Source organism: Amia ocellicauda, chromosome 17 (assembly GCF_036373705.1).
Source record: "Amia ocellicauda isolate fAmiCal2 chromosome 17, fAmiCal2.hap1, whole genome shotgun sequence".
In the NCBI taxonomy this organism is placed as follows: Eukaryota; Metazoa; Chordata; class Actinopteri; order Amiiformes; family Amiidae; genus Amia; species Amia ocellicauda.
Window position 1 is genome coordinate 28898212 of NC_089866.1, and position 26898 is coordinate 28925109.

Genomic DNA, 26898 nt, shown 5'->3' on the forward strand with positions numbered 1-26898 from the left:
GTCGGAAACTTTACAACAATGAAACAATTTTGCAATGTATTTTTCACATCCGTCTTTTACATCCTTATTTCATTCAGTTTGTGATGTGTATTGATTAATATGATTTAATAACATCCTTATTTTCTATTTGCGTAGTAGCTAGGTGTAGTGTTTGGTTGAACAATCATAATCAGAAGACTCCTAGTTTTTCAGAATAGCGGAACAAAGCCCCCAGAAGTCCGCGATTCTGTCACTGTTCTCCGCAACGCCGTTTTCATAGTGCCCTACACACCCCATCTGCACGGCTATCTACTTACAAACGGTAATTTAATTCAGACCCATTACACATTTGAGCCACCTAACTCCGCCAGCTTCAGTCAATGAAAGCCAGCAACATGAAAAAGTACTACAAGGTAAGAACATGTATTTCGCTCTCCCATTTTCACTTTAGTTGAAGTTCACTGACGATACTCTAGCCCAGCCTTGTAATGTCAGAGGACTGTGGCAGACACTGGTGAGTGTGCTGACGCTAAAATGGTCATGACAGGTAGAGGTGGAGGGGCCCCTGTACTGAGCTTTGATTGGGGCTCCAAAATTGACAAGCCCGACCCCAAACAATACCTATGAAGTTTCACACTTTCTTCATTCAAGGAAACTGGACCGAACATGTGGGGGAGTTTCATGGAAGGGGCAGGGGAGAGAGTGGAGCCGCTCCAAAACCCCAGCTCCGGCTCCAGAACTCCCATGAAGCCGAGCACTGCCAGCTCCAGCTCCTCAACGAATAAGACTGGAACGAGCTCAGGACCCAGGAGCCGGTGCATTGGCCAGCATCCAATAAAGCCTAATGAAAGATATGTTGGGCATGTAGCCCTTTGTGTGGGAGAGTAGGCATTGAACGTACTCTTAATGTCACAAATCGTAGTGAGTGTAGGCTACAGAAATAAGCATGTCAATGCACTTTAATGGTTGCTTTCGCTGTCACCTCCGTAAATGCACTTCATATGGTACTTGATCTTGGTACATGTAAGGCAAGTTAGATTGCGCTTAGAAAGCAGCTCTGGCATCGCATATTATCATGAAACTCAAACAAGGAAGCAAGTTGTGAATGTTTCTGTTTTAGGGAATTTGGGGTAAACCTTACTGACAACGGGAAGCCCATATGAAGAGGCAACGGGTGAAAAGAAGGTTCCACCGAGATTTGAACTCGGATCACTGGATTCAAAGTCCAAAGTGCTAACCATTACACCACGGAACCATTCTGTTTCACATTTCACGATGTGATCTCTAAACAATTCGTTTTTAAACCATGTCTGTAAATCTTTAACAGTATTCCTTTATAATAGCGTTTGAAATATTTATGAATGTTGGGAAAGAAACAGAAAAGGGCTCAATTATGAGTGCAAATGAGTGTTCTACACGTGAATGGATTTGTGTCAAACATAGTGATTCTTAATTGTATTCGACAAAATTGATACAGTCGTGAACAAAGATTGAAGTGAATTTGTTCAAAATCTCCATTTCAGCAGCTCCTCTAATCCATAAAGCATTGAAATGATGAAGCTGTACATGATTTAATCAATAAAGACACGTATTTACACCAAACCATATTCGATTATTGATTAATGAATTAATATATTAACACGTTTCCTTATTCCTTGGGCCTGAAAGTCAGAGTCGAGGGTGCGCCGTTACCCAATGGGAGCTGTGAAATGCATGTTGTAAAATGCTACGAGTGTTGGACGGGCAGTTTGTTTCACCATGTTAGGGTGAGGGGTGAGCGAGAGCGGGCTCTAGAGGGAGCCAGAGCGGTCAGGACTAGGGTTGGCAATACTCGGGGTTTGCTGGCTCCGGCTCTGGAGTGGCACAGGTTCAGCTCCAGCTCCTGGCTAGTTCCGGCCAAACCAGGATGGGGTCATTGTATATAACATTATTGCTTTTATTTTAACTTGTGTTGCCTTGCAATATATTTGCATAGATGAAAGGACACATCTCAATCAGACGAGATCTGCTTTTGAAGCTTCAGTGTCTTGTTTAGTCTCCTTGGAAACTTTGGTGTCAATGTCTGATGTACTAATAGCTGGTGTGAGAACTGATATTATTGTATAACTCCCAAATACACGATAATACCCACGCAATGGCTTGGGGCCCCGAGGGGCTAAGGGGGCCCCTGATGCCTAGTAGCAGTGTTAGATTACAAGCTGAATTGTAACTTGCAACAATTGCCTTCTTTTCTCAGTGCGTAGCAAATTGACGGGATACTTTATGCTGCATTTGAGGATTGTTTTTATAAGGAATAATGTACATTGCGGCTCCGATCATTGTTAATGCCATGGCAGTCATGTTTTGCTATTTCTGGCACAGAACCTACACACACATCATCACTGCAGTGACACGTCTGTAAAACTTGAAAACAACAATAACAACACTGAAACGGATTCAGTTAAATATAGTTCTTTAAAATATGTATTTGAACCTAAAAAGTGTATTTCAAATGCTGCTTTTTAAGTCGGGATTTTAAGTCGGAAACTTTACAACAATGAAACAATTTTGCAATGTATTTTTCACATCCGTCTTTTACATCCTTATTTCATTCAGTTTGTGATGTGTATTGATTAATATGATTTAATAACATCCTTATTTTCTATTTGCGTAGTAGCTAGGTGTAGTGTTTGGTTGAACAATCATAATCAGAAGACTCCTAGTTTTTCAGAATAGCGGAACAAAGCCCCCAGAAGTCCGCGATTCCGTCACTGTTCTAAGCAACGCCGTTTTCATAGTGCCCTACACACCCCATCTGCACGGCTATCTACTTACAAACGGTAATTTAATTCAGCCCCATGACACATTTGAGCCACCTAACTCCGCCAGCTTCAGTCAATGAAAGCCAGCAACATGAAAAAGTACTACAAGGTAAGAACATGTATTTCGCTCTCCCATTTTCACTTTAGTTGAAGTTCACTGACGATACTCTAGCCCAGCCTTGTAATGTCAGAGGACTGTGGCAGACACTGGTGAGTGTGCTGACGCTAAAATGGTCATGACAGGTAGAGGTGGAGGGGCCCCTGTACTGAGCTTTGATTGGGGCTCCAAAACTGACAAGCCCGACCCCAAACAATACCTATGAAGTTTCACACTTTCTTCATTCAAGGAAACTGGACCGAACATGTGGGGGAGTTTCATGGAAGGGGCAGGGGAGAGAGTGGAGCAGCTCCAAAACCCCAGCTCCGGCTCCAGAACTCCCATGAAGCCGAGCACTGCCAGCTCCAGCTCCTCAACGAATAAGACTGGAACGAGCTCAGGACCCAGGAGCCGGTGCATTGGCCAGCATCCAATAAAGCCTAATGAAAGATATGTTGGGCATGTAGCCCCTTGTGTGGGAGAGTAGGCATTGATCGTACTCTTAATGTCACAAATCGTAGTGAGTGTAGGCTACAGAAATAAGCATGTCAATGCACTTTAATGGTTGCTTTCGCTGTCACCTCCGTAAATGCACTTCATATGGTACTTGATCTTGGTACATGTAAGGCAAGTTAGATTGCGCTTAGAAAGCAGCTCTGGCATCGCATATTATCATGAAACTCAAACAAGGAAGCAAGTTGTGAATGTTTCTGTTTTAGGGAATTTGGGGTAAACCTTACTGACAACGGGAAGCCCATATGAAGAGGCAACGGGTGAAAAGAAGGTTCCACCGAGATTTGAACTCAGATCACTGGATTCAAAGTCTAAAGTGCTAATCATTACACCACGGAACCATTATGTTTCATATTTCACGATGAGATCTCTAAACAATTCGTTTTTAAACCATGTCTGTAAATCTTTAACAGTATTCCTTTATAATAGCGTTTGAAATATTTATGAATGTTGGGAAAGAAACAGAAAAGGGCTCATTTATGAGTGAAAATTAGTGTTCTACACGTGAATGGATTTGTGTCAAACATAGTGATTCTTTATTGTATTCGACAAAATTGATACAGTCGTGAACAAAGATTGAAGTGAATTTGTTCAAAATCTCCATTTCAGCAGCTCCTCTAATCCATAAAGCATTGAAATGATGAAGCTGTACATGATTTAATCAATAAAGACACGTATTTACACCAAACCATATTCGATTATTGATTAATGAATTAATATATTAACACGTTTCCTTATTCCTTGGGCCTGAAAGTTAGAGTCGAGGGTGCGCCGTTACCCAATGGGAGCTGTGAAATGCATGTTGTAAAATGCTACGAGTGTTGGACGGGCAGTTTGTTTCACCATGTTAGGGTGAGGGGTGAGCGAGAGCGGGCTCTAGAGGGAGCCAGAGCGGTCAGGACTAGGGTTGGCAATACTCGGGGTTTGCTGGCTCCGGCTCTGGAGTGGCACAGGTTCAGCTCCAGCTCCTGGCTAGTTCCGGCCAAACCAGGATGGGGTCATTGTATATAACATTATTGCTTTTATTTTAACTTGTGTTGCCTTGCAATATATTTGCATAGATTAAAGGACACATCTCAATCAGACGAGATCTGCTTTTGAAGCTTCAGTGTCTTGTTTAGTCTCCTTGGAAACTTTGGTGTCAATGTCTGATGTACTAATAGCTAGTGTGAGAACTGATATTATTGTATAACTCCCAAATACACGACAATACCCACGCAATGGCTTGGGGCCCCGAGGGGCTAAGGGGGCCCCTGATGCCTAGTAGCAGTGTTAGATTACAAGCTGAATTGTAACTTGCAACAATTGCCTTCTTTTCTCAGTGCGTAGCAAATTTACGGGATACTTTATGCTGCATTTGAGGATTGTTTTTATAAGGAATAATGTACATTACGGCTCCGATCATTGTTAATGCCATGGCAGTCATGTTTTGCTATTTCTGGCACAGAACCTACACACACATCATCACTGCAGTGACACGTCTGTAAAACTTGAAAACAACAATAACAACACTGAAACGGATTCAGTTAAATATAGTTCTTTAAAATATGTATTTGAACCTAAAAAGTGTATTTCAAATGCTGCTTTTTAAGTCGGGATTTTAAGTCGGAAACTTTACAACAATGAAACAATTTTGCAATGTATTTTTCACATCCGTCTTTTACATCCTTATTTCATTCAGTTTGTGATGTGTATTGATTAATATGATTTAATAACATCTTTATTTTCTATTTGCGTAGTAGCTAGGTGTAGTGTTTGGTTGAACAATCATAATCAGAAGACTCCTAGTTTTTCAGAATAGCGGAACAAAGCCCCCAGAAGTCCGCGATTCCGTCACTGTTCTCCGCAACGCCGTTTTCATAGTGCCCTACACACCCCATCTGCACGGCTATCTACTTACAAACGGTAATTTAATTCAGCCCCATGACACATTTGAGCCACCTAACTCCGCCAGCTTCAGTCAATGAAAGCCAGCAACATGAAAAAGTACTATAAGGTAAGAACATGTAATTCGCTCTCCCATTTTCACTTTAGTTGAAGTTCACTGACGATACTCTAGCCCAGCCTTGTAATGTCAGAGGACTGTGTCAGACACTGGTGAGTGTGCTGACGCTAAAATGGTCATGACAGGTAGAGGTGGAGGGGCCCCTGTACTGAGCTTTGATTGGGGCTCCAAAATTGACAAGCCCGACCCCAAACAATACCTATGAAGTTTCACACTTTCTTCATTCAAGGAAACTGGACCGAACATTTGGGGGAGTTTCATGGAAGGGGCAGGGGAGAGAGTGGAGCAGCTCCAAAACCCCAGCTCCGGCTCCAGAACTCCCATGAAGCCGAGCACTGCCAGCTCCAGCTCCTCAACGAATAAGACTGGAACGAGCTCAGGACCCAGGAGCCGGTGCATTGGCCAGCATCCAATAAAGCCTAATGAAAGATATGTTGGGCATGTAGCCCCTTGTGTGGGAGAGTAGGCATTGAACGTACTCTTAATGTCACAAATCGTAGTGAGTGTAGGCTACAGAAATAAGCATGTCAATGCACTTTAATGGTTGCTTTCGCTGTCATCTCCGTAAATGCACTTCATATGGTACTTGATCTTGGTACATGTAAGGCAAGTTAGATTGCGCTTAGAAAGCAGCTCTGGCATCGCATATTATCATGAAACTCAAACAAGGAAGCAAGTTGTGAATGTTTCTGTTTTAGGGAATTTGGGGTAAACCTTACTGACAACGGGAAGCCCATATGAAGAGGCAACGGGTGAAAAGAAGGTTCCACCGAGATTTGAACTCGGATCACTGGATTCAAAGTCCAAAGTGCTAACCATTACACCACGGAACCATTATGTTTCACATTTCACGATGAGATCTCTAAACAATTCGTTTTTAAACCATGTCTCTAAATCTTTAACAGTATTCCTTCATAATAGCGTTTGAAATATTTATGAATGTTGGGAAAGAAACAGAAAAGGGCTCATTTATGAGTGAAAATTAGTGTTCTACACGTGAATGGATTTGTGTCAAACATAGTGATTCTTTATTGTATTCGACAAAATTGATACAGTCGTGAACAAAGATTGAAGTGAATTTGTTCAAAATCTCCATTTCAGCAGCTCCTCTAATCCATAAAGTATTGAGATGATGAAGCTGTACATGATTTAATCAATAAAGACACGTATTTACACCTACCCATATTCGATTATTGATTAATGAATTAATATATTAACACGTTTTCTTATTCCTTTGGCCGGAAAGTCAGAGTCGAGAGTGCGCTGTTACCCAATGGGAGCTGTGAAATGCATGTTGTAAAATGCTACGAGTGTTGGACGGGCAGTTTGTTTCACCATGTTAGGGTGAGGGGTGAGCGAGAGCGGGCTCTAGAGGGAGCCAGAGCGGTCAGGACTAGGGTTGGCAATACTCGGGGTTTGCTGGCTCCGGCTCTGGAGTGGCACAGGTTCAGCTCCAGCTCCTGGCTAGTTCCGGCCAAACCAGGATGGGGTCATTGTATATAACATTATTGCTTTTATTTTAACTTGTGTTGCCTTGCAATATATTTGCATAGATTAAAGGACACATCTCAATCAGACGAGATCTGCTTTTGAAGCTTCAGTGTCTTGTTTAGTCTCCTTGGAAACTTTGGTGTCAATGTCTGATGTACTAATAGCTAGTGTGAGAACTGATATTATTGTATAACTCCCAAATACACGACAATACCCACGCAATGGCTTGGGGCCCCGAGGGGCTAAGGGGGCCCCTGATGCCTAGTAGCAGTGTTAGATTACAAGCTGAATTGTAACTTGCAACAATTGCCTTCTTTTCTCAGTGCGTAGCAAATTTACGGGATACTTTATGCTGCATTTGAGGATTGTTTTTATAAGGAATAATGTACATTACGGCTCCGATCATTGTTAATGCCATGGCAGTCATGTTTTGCTATTTCTGGCACAGAACCTACACACACATCATCACTGCAGTGACACGTCTGTAAAACTTGAAAACAACAATAACAACACTGAAACGGATTCAGTTAAATATAGTTCTTTAAAATATGTATTTGAACCTAAAAAGTGTATTTCAAATGCTGCTTTTTAAGTCGGGATTTTAAGTCGGAAACTTTACAACAATGAAACAATTTTGCAATGTATTTTTCACATCCGTCTTTTACATCCTTATTTCATTCAGTTTGTGATGTGTATTGATTAATATGATTTAATAACATCTTTATTTTCTATTTGCGTAGTAGCTAGGTGTAGTGTTTGGTTGAACAATCATAATCAGAAGACTCCTAGTTTTTCAGAATAGCGGAACAAAGCCCCCAGAAGTCCGCGATTCCGTCACTGTTCTCCGCAACGCCGTTTTCATAGTGCCCTACACACCCCATCTGCACGGCTATCTACTTACAAACGGTAATTTAATTCAGCCCCATGACACATTTGAGCCACCTAACTCCGCCAGCTTCAGTCAATGAAAGCCAGCAACATGAAAAAGTACTATAAGGTAAGAACATGTAATTCGCTCTCCCATTTTCACTTTAGTTGAAGTTCACTGACGATACTCTAGCCCAGCCTTGTAATGTCAGAGGACTGTGTCAGACACTGGTGAGTGTGCTGACGCTAAAATGGTCATGACAGGTAGAGGTGGAGGGGCCCCTGTACTGAGCTTTGATTGGGGCTCCAAAATTGACAAGCCCGACCCCAAACAATACCTATGAAGTTTCACACTTTCTTCATTCAAGGAAACTGGACCGAACATTTGGGGGAGTTTCATGGAAGGGGCAGGGGAGAGAGTGGAGCAGCTCCAAAACCCCAGCTCCGGCTCCAGAACTCCCATGAAGCCGAGCACTGCCAGCTCCAGCTCCTCAACGAATAAGACTGGAACGAGCTCAGGACCCAGGAGCCGGTGCATTGGCCAGCATCCAATAAAGCCTAATGAAAGATATGTTGGGCATGTAGCCCCTTGTATGGGAGAGTAGGCATTGAACGTACTCTTAATGTCACAAATCGTAGTGAGTGTAGGCTACAGAAATAAGCATGTCAATGCACTTTAATGGTTGCTTTCGCTGTCATCTCCGTAAATGCACTTCATATGGTACTTGATCTTGGTACATGTAAGGCAAGTTAGATTGCGCTTAGAAAGCAGCTCTGGCATCGCATATTATCATGAAACTCAAACAAGGAAGCAAGTTGTGAATGTTTCTGTTTTAGGGAATTTGGGGTAAACCTTACTGACAACGGGAAGCCCATATGAAGAGGCAACGGGTGAAAAGAAGGTTCCACCGAGATTTGAACTCGGATCACTGGATTCAAAGTCCAAAGTGCTAACCATTACACCACGGAACCATTATGTTTCACATTTCACGATGAGGTCTCTAAACAATTCGTTTTTAAACCATGTCTCTAAATCTTTAACAGTATTCCTTTATAATAGCGTTTGAAATATTTATGAATGTTGGGAAAGAAACAGAAAAGGGCTCATTTATGAGTGAAAATTAGTGTTCTACACGTGAATGGATTTGTGTCAAACATAGTGATTCTTTATTGTATTCGACAAAATTGATACAGTCGTGAACAAAGATTGAAGTGAATTTGTTCAAAATCTCCATTTCAGCAGCTCCTCTAATCCATAAAGCATTGAAATGATGAACCTGTACATGATTTAATCAATAAAGACACGTATTTACACCTACCCATATTCGATTATTGATTAATGAATTAATATATTAACATGTTTCCTAATTCCTTGGGCCTGAAAGTCAGAGTCGAGAGTGCGCCGTTACCCAATGGGAGCTGTGAAATGCATGTTGTAAAATGCTACGAGTGTTGGACGGGCAGTTTGTTTCACCATGTTAGGGTGAGGGGTGAGCGAGAGCGGGCTCTAGAGGGAGCCAGAGCGGTCTGGACTAGGGTTGGCAATACTCGGGGTTTGCTGGCTCCGGCTCTGGAGTGGCCCCCACAGGTTCAGCTCCAGCTCCTGGCTAGTTCCGGCCAAACCAGGATGGGGTCATTGTATATAACATTATTGCTTTTATTTTAACTTGTGTTGCCGTGCAATATATTTGCATAGATGAAAGGACAAATCTCAATCAGACGAGATCTGCTTTTGAAACTTCAGTGTCTTGTTTAGTCTCCTTGGAAACTTTGGTGTCAATGTCTGATGTACTAATAGCTGGTGTGAGAACTGATATTATTGTATAAATCCCAAATACACGACAATACCCACGCAATGGCTTGGGGCCCCGAGGGGCTAAGGGGGCCCCTGATGCCTAGTAGCAGTGTTAGATTACAAGCTGAATAGTAACTTGCAACAATTTCCTTCTTTTCTCAGTGCGTAGCAAATTGACGGGATACTTTATGCTGCATTTGAGGATTGTTTTATAAGGAATAATGTACATTGCGGCTCCGATCATGGTTAAAGCCATGGCAGTCATGTTTTGCTATTTCTGGCACAGAACCTACACACACATCATCACTGCAGTGACACGTCTGTAAAACTTGAAAACAACAATAACAACACTGAAACGGATTCAGTTAAATATAGTTCTTTAAAATATGTATTTGAACCTAAAAAGTGTATTTCAAATGCTGCTTTTTAAGTCGGGATTTTAAGTCGGAAACTTTACAACAATGAAACAATTTTGCAATGTATTTTTCACATCCGTCTTTTACATCCTTATTTCATTCAGTTTGTGATGTGTATTGATTAATATGATTTAATAACATCTTTATTTTCTATTTGCGTAGTAGCTAGGTGTAGTGTTTGGTTGAACAATCATAATCAGAAGACTCCTATTTTTTCAGAATAGCGGAACAAAGCCCCCAGAAGTCCACGATTCTGTCACTGTTCTCCGCAACGCCGTTTTCATAGTGCCCTACACACCCCATCTGCACGGCTATCTACTTACAAACGGTAATTTAATTCAGCCCCATGACACATTTGAGCCACCTAACTCCGCCAGCTTCAGTCAATGAAAGCCAGCAACATGAAAAAGTACTACAAGGTAAGAACATGTATTTCGCTCTCCCATTTTCACTTTAGTTCGAGTTCACTGACAATACTCTAGCCCAGCCTTGTAATGTCAGAGGACTGTGGCAGACACTGGTGAGTGTGCTGACGCTAAAATGGTCATGACAGGTAGAGGTGGAGGGGCCCCTGTACTGAGCTTTGATTGGGGCTCCAAAATTGACAAGCCCGACCCCAAACAATACCTATGAAGTTTCACACTTTCTTCATTCAAGGAAACTGGACCGAACATGTGGGGGAGTTTCATGGAAGGGGCAGGGGAGAGAGTGGAGCAGCTCCAAAACCCCAGCTCCGGCTCCAGAACTCCCATGAAGCCGAGCACTGCCAGCTCCAGCTCCTCAACGAATAAGACTGGAACGAGCTCAGGACCCAGGAGCCGGTGCATTGGCCAGCATCCAATAAAGCCTAATGAAAGATATGTTGGGCATGTAGCCCTTTGTGTGGGAGAGTAGGCATTGAACGTACTCTTAATGTCACAAATCGTAGTGAGTGTAGGCTACAGAAATAAGCATGTCAATGCACTTTAATGGTTGCTTTCGCTGTCACCTCCGTAAATGCACTTCATATGGTACTTGATCTTGGTACATGTAAGGCAAGTTAGATTGCGCTTAGAAAGCAGCTCTGGCATCGCATATTATCATGAAACTCAAACAAGGAAGCAATTTGTGAATGTTTCTGTTTTAGGGAATTTGGGGTAAACCTTACTGACAACGGGAAGCCCATATGAAGAGGCAACGGGTGAAAAGAAGGTTCCACCGAGATTTGAACTCGAATCACTGGATTCAAAGTCCAAAGTGCTAACCATTACACCACGGAACCATTCTTTTTCACATTTCACGATGTGATCTCTAAACAATTCGTTTTTAAACCATGTCTGTAAATCTTTAACAGTATTCCTTTATAATAGCGTTTGAAATATTTATGAATGTTGGGAGAGAAACAGAAAAGGGCTCAATTATGAGTGCAAATGAGTGTTCTACACGTGAATGGATTTGTGTCAAACATAGTGATTCTTAATTGTATTCGACAAAATTGATACAGTCGTGAACAAAGATTGAAGTGAATTTGTTCAAAATCTCCATTTCAGCAGCTCCTCTAATCCATAAAGCATTGAAATGATGAACCTGTACATGATTTAATCAATAAAGACACGTATTTACACCTACCCATATTCGATTATTGATTAATGAATTAATATATTAACATGTTTCCTAATTCCTTGGGCCTGAAAGTCAGAGTCGAGAGTGCGCCGTTACCCAATGGGAGCTGTGAAATGCATGTTGTAAAATGCTACGAGTGTTGGACGGGCAGTTTGTTTCACCATGTTAGGGTGAGGGGTGAGCGAGAGCGGGCTCTAGAGGGAGCCAGAGCGGTCTGGACTAGGGTTGGCAATACTCGGGGTTTGCTGGCTCCGGCTCTGGAGTGGCCCCCACAGGTTCAGCTCCAGCTCCTGGCTAGTTCCGGCCAAACCAGGATGGGGTCATTGTATATAACATTATTGCTTTTATTTTAACTTGTGTTGCCGTGCAATATATTTGCATAGATGAAAGGACAAATCTCAATCAGACGAGATCTGCTTTTGAAACTTCAGTGTCTTGTTTAGTCTCCTTGGAAACTTTGGTGTCAATGTCTGATGTACTAATAGCTGGTGTGAGAACTGATATTATTGTATAAATCCCAAATACACGACAATACCCACGCAATGGCTTGGGGCCCCGAGGGGCTAAGGGGGCCCCTGATGCCTAGTAGCAGTGTTAGATTACAAGCTGAATAGTAACTTGCAACAATTTCCTTCTTTTCTCAGTGCGTAGCAAATTGACGGGATACTTTATGCTGCATTTGAGGATTGTTTTATAAGGAATAATGTACATTGCGGCTCCGATCATGGTTAAAGCCATGGCAGTCATGTTTTGCTATTTCTGGCACAGAACCTACACACACATCATCACTGCAGTGACACGTCTGTAAAACTTGAAAACAACAATAACAACACTGAAACGGATTCAGTTAAATATAGTTCTTTAAAATATGTATTTGAACCTAAAAAGTGTATTTCAAATGCTGCTTTTTAATTCGGGATTTTAAGTCGGAAACTTTACAACAATGAAACAATTTTGCAATGTATTTTTCACATCCGTCTTTTACATCCTTATTTCATTCAGTTTGTGATGTGTATTGATTAATATGATTTAATAACATCTTTATTTTCTATTTGCGTAGTAGCTAGGTGTAGTGTTTGGTTGAACAATCATAATCAGAAGACTCCTATTTTTTCAGAATAGCGGAACAAAGCCCCCAGAAGTCCACGATTCTGTCACTGTTCTCCGCAACGCCGTTTTCATAGTGCCCTACACACCCCATCTGCACGGCTATCTACTTACAAACGGTAATTTAATTCAGCCCCATGACACATTTGAGCCACCTAACTCCGCCAGCTTCAGTCAATGAAAGCCAGCAACATGAAAAAGTACTACAAGGTAAGAACATGTATTTCGCTCTCCCATTTTCACTTTAGTTCGAGTTCACTGACGATACTCTAGCCCAGACTTGTAATGTCAGAGGACTGTGGCAGACACTGGTGAGTGTGCTGACGCTAAAATGGTCATGACAGGTAGAGGTGGAGGGGCCCCTGTGCAGAGCTTTGATTGGGGCTCCAAAATTGACAAGCCCGACCCCAAACAATACCTATGAAGTTTCACACTTTCTTCATTCAAGGAAACTGGACCGAACATGTGGGGGAGTTTCATGGAAGGGGCAGGGGAGAGAGTGGAGCAGCTCCAAAACCCCAGCTCCGGCTCCAGAACTCCCATGAAGCCGAGCACTGCCAGCTCCAGCTCCTCAACGAATAAGACTGGAACGAGCTCAGGACCCAGGAGCCGGTGCATTGGCCAGCATCCAATAAAGCCTAATGAAAGATATGTTGGGCATGTAGCCCTTTGTGTGGGAGAGTAGGCATTGAACGTACTCTTAATGTCACAAATCGTAGTGAGTGTAGGCTACAGAAATAAGCATGTCAATGCACTTTAATGGTTGCTTTCGCTGTCACCTCCGTTAATGCACTTCATATGGTACTTGATCTTGGTACATGTAAGGCAAGTTAGATTGCGCTTATAAAGCAGCTCTGGCATCGCATATTATCATGAAACTCAAACAAGGAAGCAAGTTGTAAATGTTTCTGTTTTAGGGAATTTGGGGTAAACCTTACTGACAAAGGGAAGCCCCTATGAAGAGGCAAGGGGTGAAAAGAAGGTTCCACCGAGATTTGAACTCGGATCACTGGATTCAAAGTCCAAAGTGCTAACCATTACACCACGGAACCACTCTGTTTCACATTTCACGATGAGATCTCTAAACTATTCGTTTTTAAACCATGTCTGTAAATCTTTAACAGTATTCCTTTATAATAGCGTTTGAAATATTTATGAATGTTGGGAAAGAAACAGAAAAGGGCTCAATTATGAGTGCAAATGAGTGTTCTACACGTGAATGGATTTGTGTCAAACATAGTGATTCTTAATTCTATTCGACAAAATTGATACAGTCGTGAACAAAGATTGAAGTGAATTTGTTCAAAATCTCCATTTCAGCAGCTCCTCTAATCCATAAAGCATTGAAATGATGAAGCTGTTCATGATTTAATCAATAAAGACACGTATTTACACCTATCCATATTCGATTATTGATTAATGAATTAATATATTAACACGTTTCCTTTTTCCTTGGGCCTGAAAGTCAGAGTCGAGAGTGCGCCGTTACCCAATGGGAGCTGTGAAATGCATGTTGTAAAATGCTACGAGTGTTGGACGGGTTCGCTGTATATAGACTCGGTGTTGTGTCATAAATGAGATCATTAGAATGGACTTTGTCAAAACCAAGAGGAAAACAAAACAGGTGTAGTATTTGGAGTTGAATCACATGGCTGAAAAATATCCCATTTGTTGGTATGGGACGAATGAATTGCATGTTTGTGTGCTCAAGGATGGCAGTGCTGTTGTTTTTGTTGCATTCCCTAACCGGGAATTCGGACCCATGTCGTGGCAATGCGAGTGCCGAATCCTAACCACTAGACCACTAGAACGTGCCTATACCCTGTCCTGGAGACCACAATACAATCCTTGAATTTCTCAGGGTGTTCATTTGCTGTGGGCACAGTGCTTCTGGTGCTGAAATAACACTGACCAGGGGAAAATTGCATAAGATTAGGTTCCACCGAGATTTGAACTCGGATCGCTGGCATCAGAGTCCAGTTTCTTTCACCATGTTAGGGTGAGGGGTGAGCGAGAGCGGGCTCTAGAGGGAGCCAGAGCGGTCTGGACTAGGGTTGGCAATACTCGGGGTTTGCTGGCTTCGGCTCTTGAGTGGCCCCCACAGGTTCAGCTCCAGCTCCTGGCTAGTTCCGGCCAAACCAGGATGGGGTCATTGTATATAACATTATTGCTTTTATTTTAACTTGTGTTGCCTTGCAATATATTTGCATAGATGAAAGGACACATCTCAATCAAACGAGATCTGCTTTTGAAGCTTCAGTGTCTTGTTTAGTCTCCTTGGAAACTTTGGTGTCAATGTCTGATGTACTAATAGCTGGTGTGAGAACTGATATTATTGTATAACTCCCAAATACACGACAATACCCACGCAATGGCTTGGGGCCCCGAGGGGCTAAGGGGGCCCCTGGTGCCTAGTAGCAGTGTTAGATTACAAGCTGAATTGTAACTTGCAACAATTTCCTTCTTTTCTCAGTTCAAAACTCATGTTTTGTTAGTACCACCTTTTATTTGTAATGTAGTGCTTGTGACAGCTCTCTGTTTAGTGATAGGGTAAAGTCTCTACACTGCGATGCGGGAGACCTGGTTATAGAATCCTGCTGTGGCAATACAATGAATCGTGTGGTGAGAAAAATAAGAGTATTTTACGGCTGAATCCTCATAGCCTAATAAACCCGAAAATACATTAGGGCATTTTTTCACACCAGTGTGTGCTATTTGTGTTGCAGTATTTAGTATTGTTATGCTAAGAAGTGTGTTTGTATTCAAAGCTCTGAAGTCACACGAATACGACGAAAGTCTGAGCATTGACTCAATGGTCAGATTCCTTGCAGAACGACAAAAGTCTGCACGACGTGAACCGCAGCCCATGGAAACAAGCCGACAGAGTGATGCCTGCCAGTTGTACAGTTTCTACAGGAAGCCTGATTAGGTACAACCATGTAGCAGGTGTTATCGATACAACGGGCTGATGTTAAAGAGTTGAAAAGGCTACAAGTGTAGTGGGTAACTGTAGGATTTTGGAATCGGTCTAGGACATTGAGAAGTCTTCAATCGAAAGCAAACGAGACATTAAGTGACCAGGTTTAGTTGATGTAGCTACTGAATTCAGTACGCACTGTATCTGTTGTGTGCTATTTATTGGAGCTCTATTGATTTTTACCGCAGCTTAAGTAGTGATTTTCAACAGAAAACTTGTTGATGACAATCTTTTGTCAGTGACCTTATTGTTCGTGATCAACAGCTCCTGATGAAAAGTGCGTAGCAAATTGACGGGATACTTTATGCTGCATTTGAGGATTGTTTTATAAGGAATAATGTACTATGCGACTCCGATCATGGTTAAAGCCATGGCAGTCATGTTTTGCTATTTCTGGCACAGAACCTACACACACATCATCACTGCAGTGACACGTCTGTAAAACTTGAAAACAACAATAACAACACTGAAACGGATTCAGTTAAATATAGTTCTTTAATATATGTATTTGAACCTAAAAAGTGTATTTCAAATGCTGCTTTTTAAGTCGGGATTTTAAGTCGGAAACTTTACAACAATGAAACAATTTTGCAATGTATTTTTCACATCCGTCTTTTACATCCTTATTTCATTCAGTTTGTGATGTGTATTGATTAATATGATTTAATAACATCTTTATTTTCTATTTGCGTTGCAGCTAGGTGTAGTGTTTGGTTGAACAATCATAATCAGAAGACTCCTAGTTTTTCAGAATAGCGGAACAAAGCCCCCAGAAGTCTGCGATTCTGTCACTGTTCTCCGCAACGGCGTTTTCATAGTGCCCTACACACCCCATCTGCACGGCTATCTACTTACAAACGGTAATTCAATTCAGCCCCATGACACATTTGAGCCACCTAACTCCGCCAGCTTCAGTCATTGAAAGCCAGCAACATGAAAAAGTACTACAAGGTAAGAACATGTATTTCGCTCTCCCATTTTCACTTTAGTTCGAGTTCACTGACGATACTCTAGCCCAGACTTGTAATGTCAGAGGACTGTGGCAGACACTGGTGAGTGTGCTGACGCTAAAATGGTCATGACAGGTAGAGGTGGAGGGGCCCCTGTACTGAGCTTTGATTGGGGCTCCAAAATTGACAAGCCCGACCCCAAACAATACCTATGAAGTTTCACACTTTCTTCATTCAAGGAAACTGGACCGAACATGTGGGGGAGTTTCATGGAAGGGGCAGGGGAGAGAGTGGAGCAGCTCCAAAACCCCAGCTCCGGCTCCAGAACTCCCATGAAGCCGAGCACTACCAGCTCCAGCTCCTCAACGAATAAGACTGGAACGAGCTCAGGACCCAGGAGCCGGTGCATTGGCCAGCATCCAATAAAGCCTAATTAAAGATATGTTGGGCATGTAGCCCTTTGTGTGGGAGAGTAGGCATTGAACGTACTCTTAATGTCACAAATCGTAGTGAGTGTAGGCTACAGAAATAAGCATGTCAATGCACTTTAATGGTTGCTTTCGCTGTCACCTCCGTAAATGCACTTCATATGGTACTTGATCTTGGTACATGTAAGGCAAGTTAGATTGCGCTTAGAAAGCAGCTCTGGTACGCATATTATCATGAAACTCAAACAAGGAAGCAAGTTGTGAATGTTTCTGTTTTAGGGAATTTGGGGTAAACCTTACTGACAGCGGGAAGCCCATATGAAGAGGCAACGGGTGAAAAGATGGTTCCACCGAGATTTGAACTCGGATCACTGGATTCAAAGTCCAAAGTGCTAACCATTACACCACGGAACCATTCTGTTTCACAATTCACGATGAGATCTCTCAACAATTCGTTTTTAAACCATGTCTGTAAAATTTAAACGGAATTCCCTTATAATAGCGTTTGAAATATTTATGAATGTTGGGAAAGAAACAGAAAAGGGCTCAATTATGAGTGCAAATGAGTGTTCTACACGTGAATGGATTTGTGTCAAACATAGTGATTCTTAATTCTATTCGACAAAATTGATACAGTCGTGAACAAAGATTGAAGTGAATTTGTTCAAAATCTCAATTTCAGCAGCTCCTCTAATCCATAAAGCATTGAAATGATGAAGCTGTTCATGATTTAATCAATAAAGACACGTATTTACACCAAACCATATTCGATTATTGATTAATGAATTAATATATTAACACGTTTCCTTTTTCCTTGGGCCTGAAAGTCAGAGTCGAGAGTGCGCCGTTACCCAATGGGAGCTGTGAAATGCATGTTGTAAAATGCTACGAGTGTTGGACGGGTTCGCTGTATATAGACTCGGTGTTGTGTCATAAATGAGATCATTAGAATGGACTTTGTCAATACCAAGAGGAAAACAAAACAGGTGTAGTATTTGGAGTTGAATCACATGGCTGAAAAATATCCCATTTGTTGGTATGGGACGAATGAATTGCATGTTTGTGTGCTCAAGGATGGCAGTGCTGTTGTTTTTGTTGCATTCCCTAACCGGGAATTCGGACCCATGTCGTGGCAATGCGAGTGCCGAATCCTAACCACTAGACCACTAGAACGTGCCTATACCCTGTCCTGGAGACCACAATACAATCCTTGAATTTCTCAGGGTGTTCATTTGCTGTGGGCACAGTGCTTCTGGTGCTGAAATAACACTGACCAGGGGAAAATTGCATAAGATTAGGTTCCACCGAGATTTGAACTCGGATCGCTGGCATCAGAGTCCAGTTTCTTTCACCATGTTAGGGTGAGGGGTGAGCGAGAGCGGGCTCTAGAGGGAGCCAGAGCGGTCTGGACTAGGGTTGGCAATACTCGGGGTTTGCTGGCTCCGGCTCTGGAGTGGCCCCCACAGGTTCAGCTCCAGCTCCTGGCTAGTTCCGGCCAAACCAGGATGGGGTCATTGTATATAACATTATTGCTTTTATTTTAACTTGTGTTGCCTTGCAATATATTTGCATAGATGAAAGGACACATCTCAATCAGACGAGATCTGCTTTTGAAGCTTCAGTGTCTTGTTTAGTCTCCTTGGAAACTTTGGTGTCAATGTCTGATGTACTAATAGCTGGTGTGAGAACTGATATTATTGCATAACTCCCAAATACACGACAATACCCACGCAATGGCTTGGGGCCCCGAGGGGCTAAGGGGCCCCTGATGCCTAGTAGCAGTGTTAGATTACAAGCTGAATTGTAACTTGCAACAATTTCCTTCTTTTCTCAGTTCAAAACTCATGTTTTGTTAGTACCACCTTTTATTTGTAATGTAGTGCTTGTGACAGCTCTCTGTTTAGTGATAGGGTAAAGTCTCTACACTGCGATGCGGGAGACCTGGTTATAGAATCCTGCTGTGGCAATACAATGAATCGTGTGGTGAGAAAAATAAGAGTATTTTACGGCTGAATCCTCATAGCCTAATAAACCCGAAAATACATTAGGGCATTTTTTCACACCAGTGTGTGCTATTTGTGTTGCAGTATTTAGTATTGTTATGCTAAGACGTGTGTTTGTATTCAAAGCTCTGAAGTCACACGAATACGACGAAAGTCTGAGCATTGACTCAATGGTCAGATTCCTTGCAGAACGACAAAAGTCTGCACGACGTGAACCGCAGCCCATGGAAACAAGCCGACAGAGTGATGCCTGCCAGTTGTACAGTTTCTACTGGAAGCCTGATTAGGTACAACCATGTAGCAGGTGTTATCGATACAACGGGCTGACGTTAAAGAGTTGAAAAGGCTACAAGTGTAGTGGGTAACTGTAGGATTTTGGAATCGGTGTAGGACATTGAGAAGTCTTCAATCGAAATAAAACGAGACATTAAGTGACCAGGTTTAGTTGATGTAGCTACTGAATTCAGTACGCACTGTATCTGTTGTGTGCTATTTATTGGAGCTCTATTGATTTTTACCGCAGCTTAAGTAGTGATTTCCAACAGAAAACTTGTTGATGACAATCTTTTGTCAGTGACCTTATTGTTCGTGATCAACAGCTCCTGATGAAAAGTGCGTAGCAAATTGACGGGATACTTTATGCTGCATTTGAGGATTGTTTTATAAGGAATAATGTACATTGCGGCTCCGATCATGGTTAAAGCCATGGCAGTCATGTTTTGCTATTTCTGGCACAAAACCTACACACACATCATCACTGCAGTGACACGTCTGTAAAACTTGAAAACAACAATAACAACACTGAAACGGATTCAGTTAAATATAGTGCTTTAAAATATGTATTTGAAACTAAAAAGTGTATTTCAAATGCTGCTTTTTAAGTCGGGATTTTAAGTCGGAAACTTTACAACAATGAAACAATTTTGCAATGTATTTTTCACATCCGTCTTTTACATCCTTATTTCATTCAGTTTGTGATGTGTATTGATTAATATGATTTAATAACATCTTTATTTTCTATTTGCGTTGTAGCTAGGTGTAGTGTTTGGTTGAACAATCATAATCAGAAGACTCCTAGTTTTTCAGAATGCATGTTGTAAAATGCTACGAGTGTTGGACGGGTTCGCTGTATATAGACTCGGTGTTGTGTCATAAATGAGATCATTAGAATGGACTTTGTCAAAACCAAGAGGAAAACAAAACAGGTGTAGTATTTGGAGTTGAATCACATGGCTGAAAAATATCCCATTTGTTGGTATGGGACGAATGAATTGCATGTTTGTGTGCTCAAGGATGGCAGTGCTGTTGTTTTTGTTGCATTCCCTAACCGGGAATTCGGACCCATGTCGTGGCAATGCGAGTGCCGAATCCTAACCACTAGACCACTAGAAGGTGCCTAGACCCTGTCCTGGAGACCACAATACAATCCTTGAATTTCTCAGGGTGTTCATTTGCTGTGGGCACAGTGCTTCTGGTGCTGAAATAACATTGACCAGGGGAAAATTGCATAAGATTAGGTTCCACCGAGATTTGAACTCGGATCGCTGGATTCAGAGTCCAGAGTGCTAACCATTACACCATGGAACCTGCACAGAAAAATCCAGAGCAACTGATTAGTCAAGGGGAGGTGGACAAGGTCTGGGTGTCCTGATCTCACTGGGCAGTTTGTTTCACCATGTTAGGGTGAGGGGTGAGCGAGAGCGGGCTCTAGAGGAAGCCAGAGCGGTCAGGACTAGGGTTGGCAATACTCGGGGTTTGCTGGCTCCGGCTCTGGAGTGGCCCCCACAGGTTCAGCTCCAGCTCCTGGCTAGTTCCGGCCAAACCAGGATGGGGTCATTGTATATAACATTATTGCTTTTATTTTAACTTGTGTTGCCTTGCAATATATTTGCATAGATGAAAGGACACATCTCAATCAGACGAGATCTGCTTTTGAAGCTTCAGTGTCTTGTTTAGTCTCCTTGGAAACTTTGGTGTCAATGTCTGATGTACTAATAGCTGGTGTGAGAACTGATATTATTGCATAACTCCCAAATACACGACAATACCCACGCAATGGCTTGGGGCCCCGAGGGGCTAAGGGGCCCCTGATGCCTAGTAGCAGTGTTAGATTACAAGCTGAATTGTAACTTGCAACAATTTCCTTCTTTTCTCAGTTCAAAACTCATGTTTTGTTAGTACCACCTTTTATTTGTAATGTAGTGCTTGTGACAGCTCTCTGTTTAGTGATAGGGTAAAGTCTCTACACTGCGATGCGGGAGACCTGGTTATAGAATCCTGCTGTGGCAATACAATGAATCGTGTGGTGAGTAAAATAAGAGTATTTTACGGCTGAATCCTCATAGCCTAATAAACCCGAAAATACATTAGGGCATTTTTTCACACCAGTGTGTGCTATTTGTGTTGCAGTATTTAGTATTGTTATGCTAAGACGTGTGTTTGTATTCAAAGCTCTGAAGTCACACGAATACGACGAAAGTCTGAGCATTGACTCAATGGTCAGATTCCTTGCAGAACGACAAAAGTCTGCACGACGTGAACCGCAGCCCATGGAAACAAGCCGACAGAGTGATGCCTGCCAGTTGTACAGTTTCTACAGGAAGCCTGATTAGGTACAACCATGTAGCAGGTGTTATCGATACAACGGGCTGACGTTAAAGAGTTGAAAAGGCTACAAGTGTAGTGGGTAACTGTAGGATTTTGGAATCGGTGTAGGACATTGAGAAGTCTTCAATCGAAATAAAACGAGACATTAAGTGACCAGGTTTAGTTGATGTAGCTACTGAATTCAGTACGCACTGTATCTGTTGTGTGCTATTTATTGGAGCTCTATTGATTTTTACCGCAGCTTAAGTAGTGATTTCCAACAGAAAACTTGTTGATGACAATCTTTTGTCAGTGACCTTATTGTTCGTGATCAACAGCTCCTGATGAAAAGTGTGTAGCAAATTGACGGGATACTTTATGCTGCATTTGAGGATTGTTTTATAAGGAATAATGTACATTGCGGCTCCGATCATGGTTAAAGCCATGGCAGTCATGTTTTGCTATTTCTGGCACAAAACCTACACACACATCATCACTGCAGTGACACGTCTGTAAAACTTGAAAACAACAATAACAACACTGAAACGGATTCAGTTAAATATAGTGCTTTAAAATATGTATTTGAAACTAAAAAGTGTATTTCAAATGCTGCTTTTTAAGTCGGGATTTTAAGTCGGAAACTTTACAACAATGAAACAATTTTGCAATGTATTTTTCACATCCGTCTTTTACATCCTTATTTCATTCAGTTTGTGATGTGTATTGATTAATATGATTTAATAACATCTTTATTTTCTATTTGCGTTGTAGCTAGGTGTAGTGTTTGGTTGAACAATCATAATCAGAAGACTCCTAGTTTTTCAGAATGCATGTTGTAAAATGCTACGAGTGTTGGACGGGTTCGCTGTATATAGACTCGGTGTTGTGTCATAAATGAGATCATTAGAATGGACTTTGTCAAAACCAAGAGGAAAACAAAACAGGTGTAGTATTTGGAGTTGAATCACATGGCTGAAAAATATCCCATTTGTTGGTATGGGACGAATGAATTGCATGTTTGTGTGCTCAAGGATGGCAGTGCTGTTGTTTTTGTTGCATTCCCTAACCGGGAATTCGGACCCATGTCGTGGCAATGCGAGTGCCGAATCCTAACCACTAGACCACTAGAAGGTGCCTAGACCCTGTCCTGGAGACCACAATACAATCCTTGAATTTCTCAGGGTGTTCATTTGCTGTGGGCACAGTGCTTCTGGTGCTGAAATAACATTGACCAGGGGAAAATTGCATAAGATTAGGTTCCACCGAGATTTGAACTCGGATCGCTGGCATCAGAGTCCAGTTTGTTTCACCATGTTAGGGTGAGGGGAGAGCGAGAGCGGGCTCTAGAGGAAGCCAGAGCGGTCCGGACTAGGGTTGGCAATACTCGGGGTTTGCTGGCTCCGGCTCTGGAGTGGCCCCCACAGGTTCAGCTCCAGCTCCTGGCTAGTTCCAGCCAAACCAGGATGGGGTCATTGTATATAACATTATTGCTTTTATTTTAACTTGTGTTGCCTTGCAATATATTTGCATAGATGAAAGGACACATCTCAATCAGACGAGATCTGCTTTTGAAGCTTCAGTGTCTTGTTTAGTCTCCTTGGAAACTTTGGTGTCAATGTCTGATGTACTAATAGCTGGTGTGAGAACTGATATTATTGTATAACTCCCAAATACACGACAATACCCACGCAATGGCTTGGGGCCCCGAGGGGCTAAGGGGGCCACTGATGCCTAGTAGCAGTTTTAAATTACAAGCTGAATTGTAACTTGCAACAATTTCCTTCTTTTCTCAGTTCAAAACTCATGTTTTGTTAGTACCACCTTTTATTTGTAATGTAGTGCTTGTGACAGCTCTCTGTTTAGTGATAGGGTAAAGTCTCTACACTGCGATGCGGGAGACCTGGTTATAGAATCCTGCTGTGGCAATACAATGAATCGTGTGGTGAGAAAAATAAGAGTATTTTACGGCTGAATCCTCATAGCCTAATAAACCCGAAAATACATTAGGGCATTTTTTCACACCAGTGTGTGCTATTTGTGTTGCAGTATTTAGTATTGTTATGCTAAGAAGTGTGTTTGTATTCAAAGCTCTGAAGTCACACGAATACGACGAAAGTCTGAGCATTGACTCAATGGTCAGATTTGCATTTCACGATGACATCTCTAAACAATTCGTTTTTAAACCATGTCTGTAAATCTTTAACAGTATTCCTTTATAATAGCGTTTGAAATATTTATGAATGTTGGGAAAGAAACAGAAAAGGGCTCAATTATGAGTGCAAATGAGTGTTCTACACGTGAATGGATTTGTGTCAAACATAGTGATTCTTAATTGTATTCGACAAAATTGATACAGTCGTGAACAAAGATTGAAGTGAATTTGTTCTAAATCTCCATTTCAGCAGCTCCTCTAATCCATAAAGCATTGAAATGATGAAGCTGTTCATGATTTAATCAATAAAGACACGTATATACACCTACCCATATTCGATTATTGATTAATGAATTAATATATTAACACGTTTCCTTTTTCCTTGGGCCTGAAAGTCAGAGTCGAGAGTGCGCCGTTACCCAATGGGAGCTGTGAAATGCATGTTGTAAAATGCTACGAGTGTTGGACGGGTTCACTGTATATAGACTCGGTGTTGTGTCATAAATGAGATCATTAGAATGGACTTTGTCAAAACCAAGAGGAAAACAAAACAGGTGTAGTATTTGGAGTTGAATCACATGGCTGAAAAATATCCCATTTGTTGGTATGGGACGAATGAATTGCATGTTTGTGTGCTCAAGCATGCCAGTGCTGTTGTTTTTGTTGCATTCCCTAACCAGGAATTCGGACCCATGTCGTGGCAATGCGAGTGCCGAATCCTAACCACTAGACCACTAGAAGGTGCCTAGACCCTGTCCTGGAGACCACAATACAATCCTTGAATTTCTCAGGGTGTTCATTTGCTGTGGGCACAGTGCTTCTGGTGCTGAAATAACATTGACCAGGGGAAAATTGCATAAGATTAGGTTCCACCGAGATTTGAACTCGGATCGCTGGCATCAGAGTCCAGTTTCTTTCACCATGTTAGGGTGAGGGGTGAGCGAGAGCGGGCTCTAGAGGAAGCCAGAGCGGTCGGGACTAGGGTTGGCAATACTCGGGGTTTGCTGGCTCCGGCTCTGGAGTGGCCCCCACAGGTTCAGCTCCAGCTCCTGGCTAGTTCCGGCCAAACCAGGATGGGGTCATTGTATATAACATTATTGCTTTTATTTTAACTTGTGTTGCCTTGCAATATATTTGCATAGATGAAAGGACACATCTCAATCAGACGAGATCTGCTTTTGAAGCTTCAGTGTCTTGTTTAGTCTCCTTGGAAACTTTGGTGTCAATGTCTGATGTACTAATAGCTGGTGTGAGAACTGATATTATTGTAGAACTCCCAAATACACGACAATACCCACGCAATGGCTTGGGGCCCCGAGGGGCTAAGGGGGCCCCTGGTGCCTAGTAGCAGTGTTAGATTACAAGCTGAATTGTAACTTGCAACAATTTCCTTCTTTTCTCAGTTCAAAACTCATGTTTTGTTAGTACCACCTTTTATTTGTAATGTAGTGCTTGTGACAGCTCTCTGTTTAGTGATAGGGTAAAGTCTCTACACTGCGATGCGGGAGACCTGGTTATAGAATCCTGCTGTGGCAATACAATGAATCGTGTGGTGAGAAAAATAAGAGTATTTTACGGCTGAATCCTCATAGCCTAATAAACCCGAAAATACATTAGGCCATTTTTTCACACCAGTGTGTGCTATTTGTGTTGCAGTATTTAGTATTGTTATGCTAAGAAGTGTGTTTGTATTCAAAGCTCTGAAGTCACACGAATACGACGAAAGTCTGAGCATTGACTCAATGGTCAGATTCCTTGCAGAACGACAAAAGTCTGCACGACGTGAACCGCAGCCCATGGAAACAAGCCGACAGAGTGATGCCTGCCAGTTGTACAGTTTCTACAGGAAGCCTGATTAGGTACAACCATGTAGCAGGTGTTATCGATACAACGGGCTGATGTTAAAGAGTTGAAAAGGCTACAAGTGTAGTGGGTAACTGTAGGATTTTGGAATCGGTCTAGGACATTGAGAAGTCTTCAATCGAAAGCAAACGAGACATTAAGTGACCAGGTTTAGTTGATGTAGCTACTGAATTCAGTACGCACTGTATCTGTTGTGTGCTATTTATTGGAGCTCTATTGATTTTTACCGCAGCTTAAGTAGTGATTTTCAACAGAAAACTTGTTGATGACAATCTTTTGTCAGTGACCTTATTGTTCGTGATCAACAGCTCCTGATGAAAAGTGCGTAGCAAATTGACGGGATACTTTATGCTGCATTTGAGGATTGTTTTATAAGGAATAATGTACTATGCGACTCCGATCATGGTTAAAGCCATGGCAGTCATGTTTTGCTATTTCTGGCACAGAACCTACACACACATCATCACTGCAGTGACACGTCTGTAAAACTTGAAAACAACAATAACAACACTGAAACGGATTCAGTTAAATATAGTTCTTTAATATATGTATTTGAACCTAAAAAGTGTATTTCAAATGCTGCTTTTTAAGTCGGGATTTTAAGTCGGAAACTTTACAACAATGAAACAATTTTGCAATGTATTTTTCACATCCGTCTTTTACATCCTTATTTCATTCAGTTTGTGATGTGTATTGATTAATATGATTTAATAACATCTTTATTTTCTATTTGCGTTGCAGCTAGGTGTAGTGTTTGGTTGAACAATCATAATCAGAAGACTCCTAGTTTTTCAGAATAGCGGAACAAAGCCCCCAGAAGTCTGCGATTCTGTCACTGTTCTCCGCAACGCCGTTTTCATAGTGCCCTACACACCCCATCTGCACGGCTATCTACTTACAAACGGTAATTCAATTCAGCCCCATGACACATTTGAGCCACCTAACTCCGCCAGCTTCAGTCAATGAAAGCCAGCAACATGAAAAAGTACTACAAGGTAAGAACATGTATTTCGCTCTCCCATTTTCACTTTAGTTCGAGTTCACTGACGATACTCTAGCCCAGACTTGTAATGTCAGAGGACTGTGGCAGACACTGGTGAGTGTGCTGACGCTAAAATGGTCATGACAGGTAGAGGTGGAGGGGCCCCTGTACTGAGCTTTGATTGGGGCTCCAAAATTGACAAGCCCGACCCCAAACAATACCTATGAAGTTTCACACTTTCTTCATTCAAGGAAACTGGACCGAACATGTGGGGGAGTTTCATG

At 42.0% G+C, this 26898-nt stretch overlaps 7 non-coding genes across 7 annotated transcripts; all 7 read right to left on the minus strand.

Annotated features, from left to right (window-relative positions):
- Positions 1-1162: 1162 nt before the first annotated feature.
- Positions 1163-1234, minus strand: trnaq-uug (transfer RNA glutamine (anticodon UUG)). Its single transcript has one exon. It is a non-coding gene; the product is annotated as a tRNA-Gln (tRNA).
- A 4922-nt stretch (positions 1235-6156) lies between these two features.
- Positions 6157-6228, minus strand: trnaq-uug (transfer RNA glutamine (anticodon UUG)). The gene has a single exon. It is a non-coding gene; the product is annotated as a tRNA-Gln (tRNA).
- A 2425-nt stretch (positions 6229-8653) lies between these two features.
- Positions 8654-8725, minus strand: trnaq-uug (transfer RNA glutamine (anticodon UUG)). Its single transcript has one exon. It is a non-coding gene; the product is annotated as a tRNA-Gln (tRNA).
- A 2428-nt stretch (positions 8726-11153) lies between these two features.
- Positions 11154-11225, minus strand: trnaq-uug (transfer RNA glutamine (anticodon UUG)). The gene has a single exon. It is a non-coding gene; the product is annotated as a tRNA-Gln (tRNA).
- Positions 11226-13653: 2428 nt separating this feature from the next.
- Positions 13654-13725, minus strand: trnaq-uug (transfer RNA glutamine (anticodon UUG)). The gene has a single exon. It is a non-coding gene; the product is annotated as a tRNA-Gln (tRNA).
- Positions 13726-17370: 3645 nt separating this feature from the next.
- Positions 17371-17442, minus strand: trnaq-uug (transfer RNA glutamine (anticodon UUG)). The gene has a single exon. It is a non-coding gene; the product is annotated as a tRNA-Gln (tRNA).
- A 3104-nt stretch (positions 17443-20546) lies between these two features.
- Positions 20547-20618, minus strand: trnaq-cug (transfer RNA glutamine (anticodon CUG)). The gene has a single exon. It is a non-coding gene; the product is annotated as a tRNA-Gln (tRNA).
- Positions 20619-26898: the final 6280 nt, after the last annotated feature.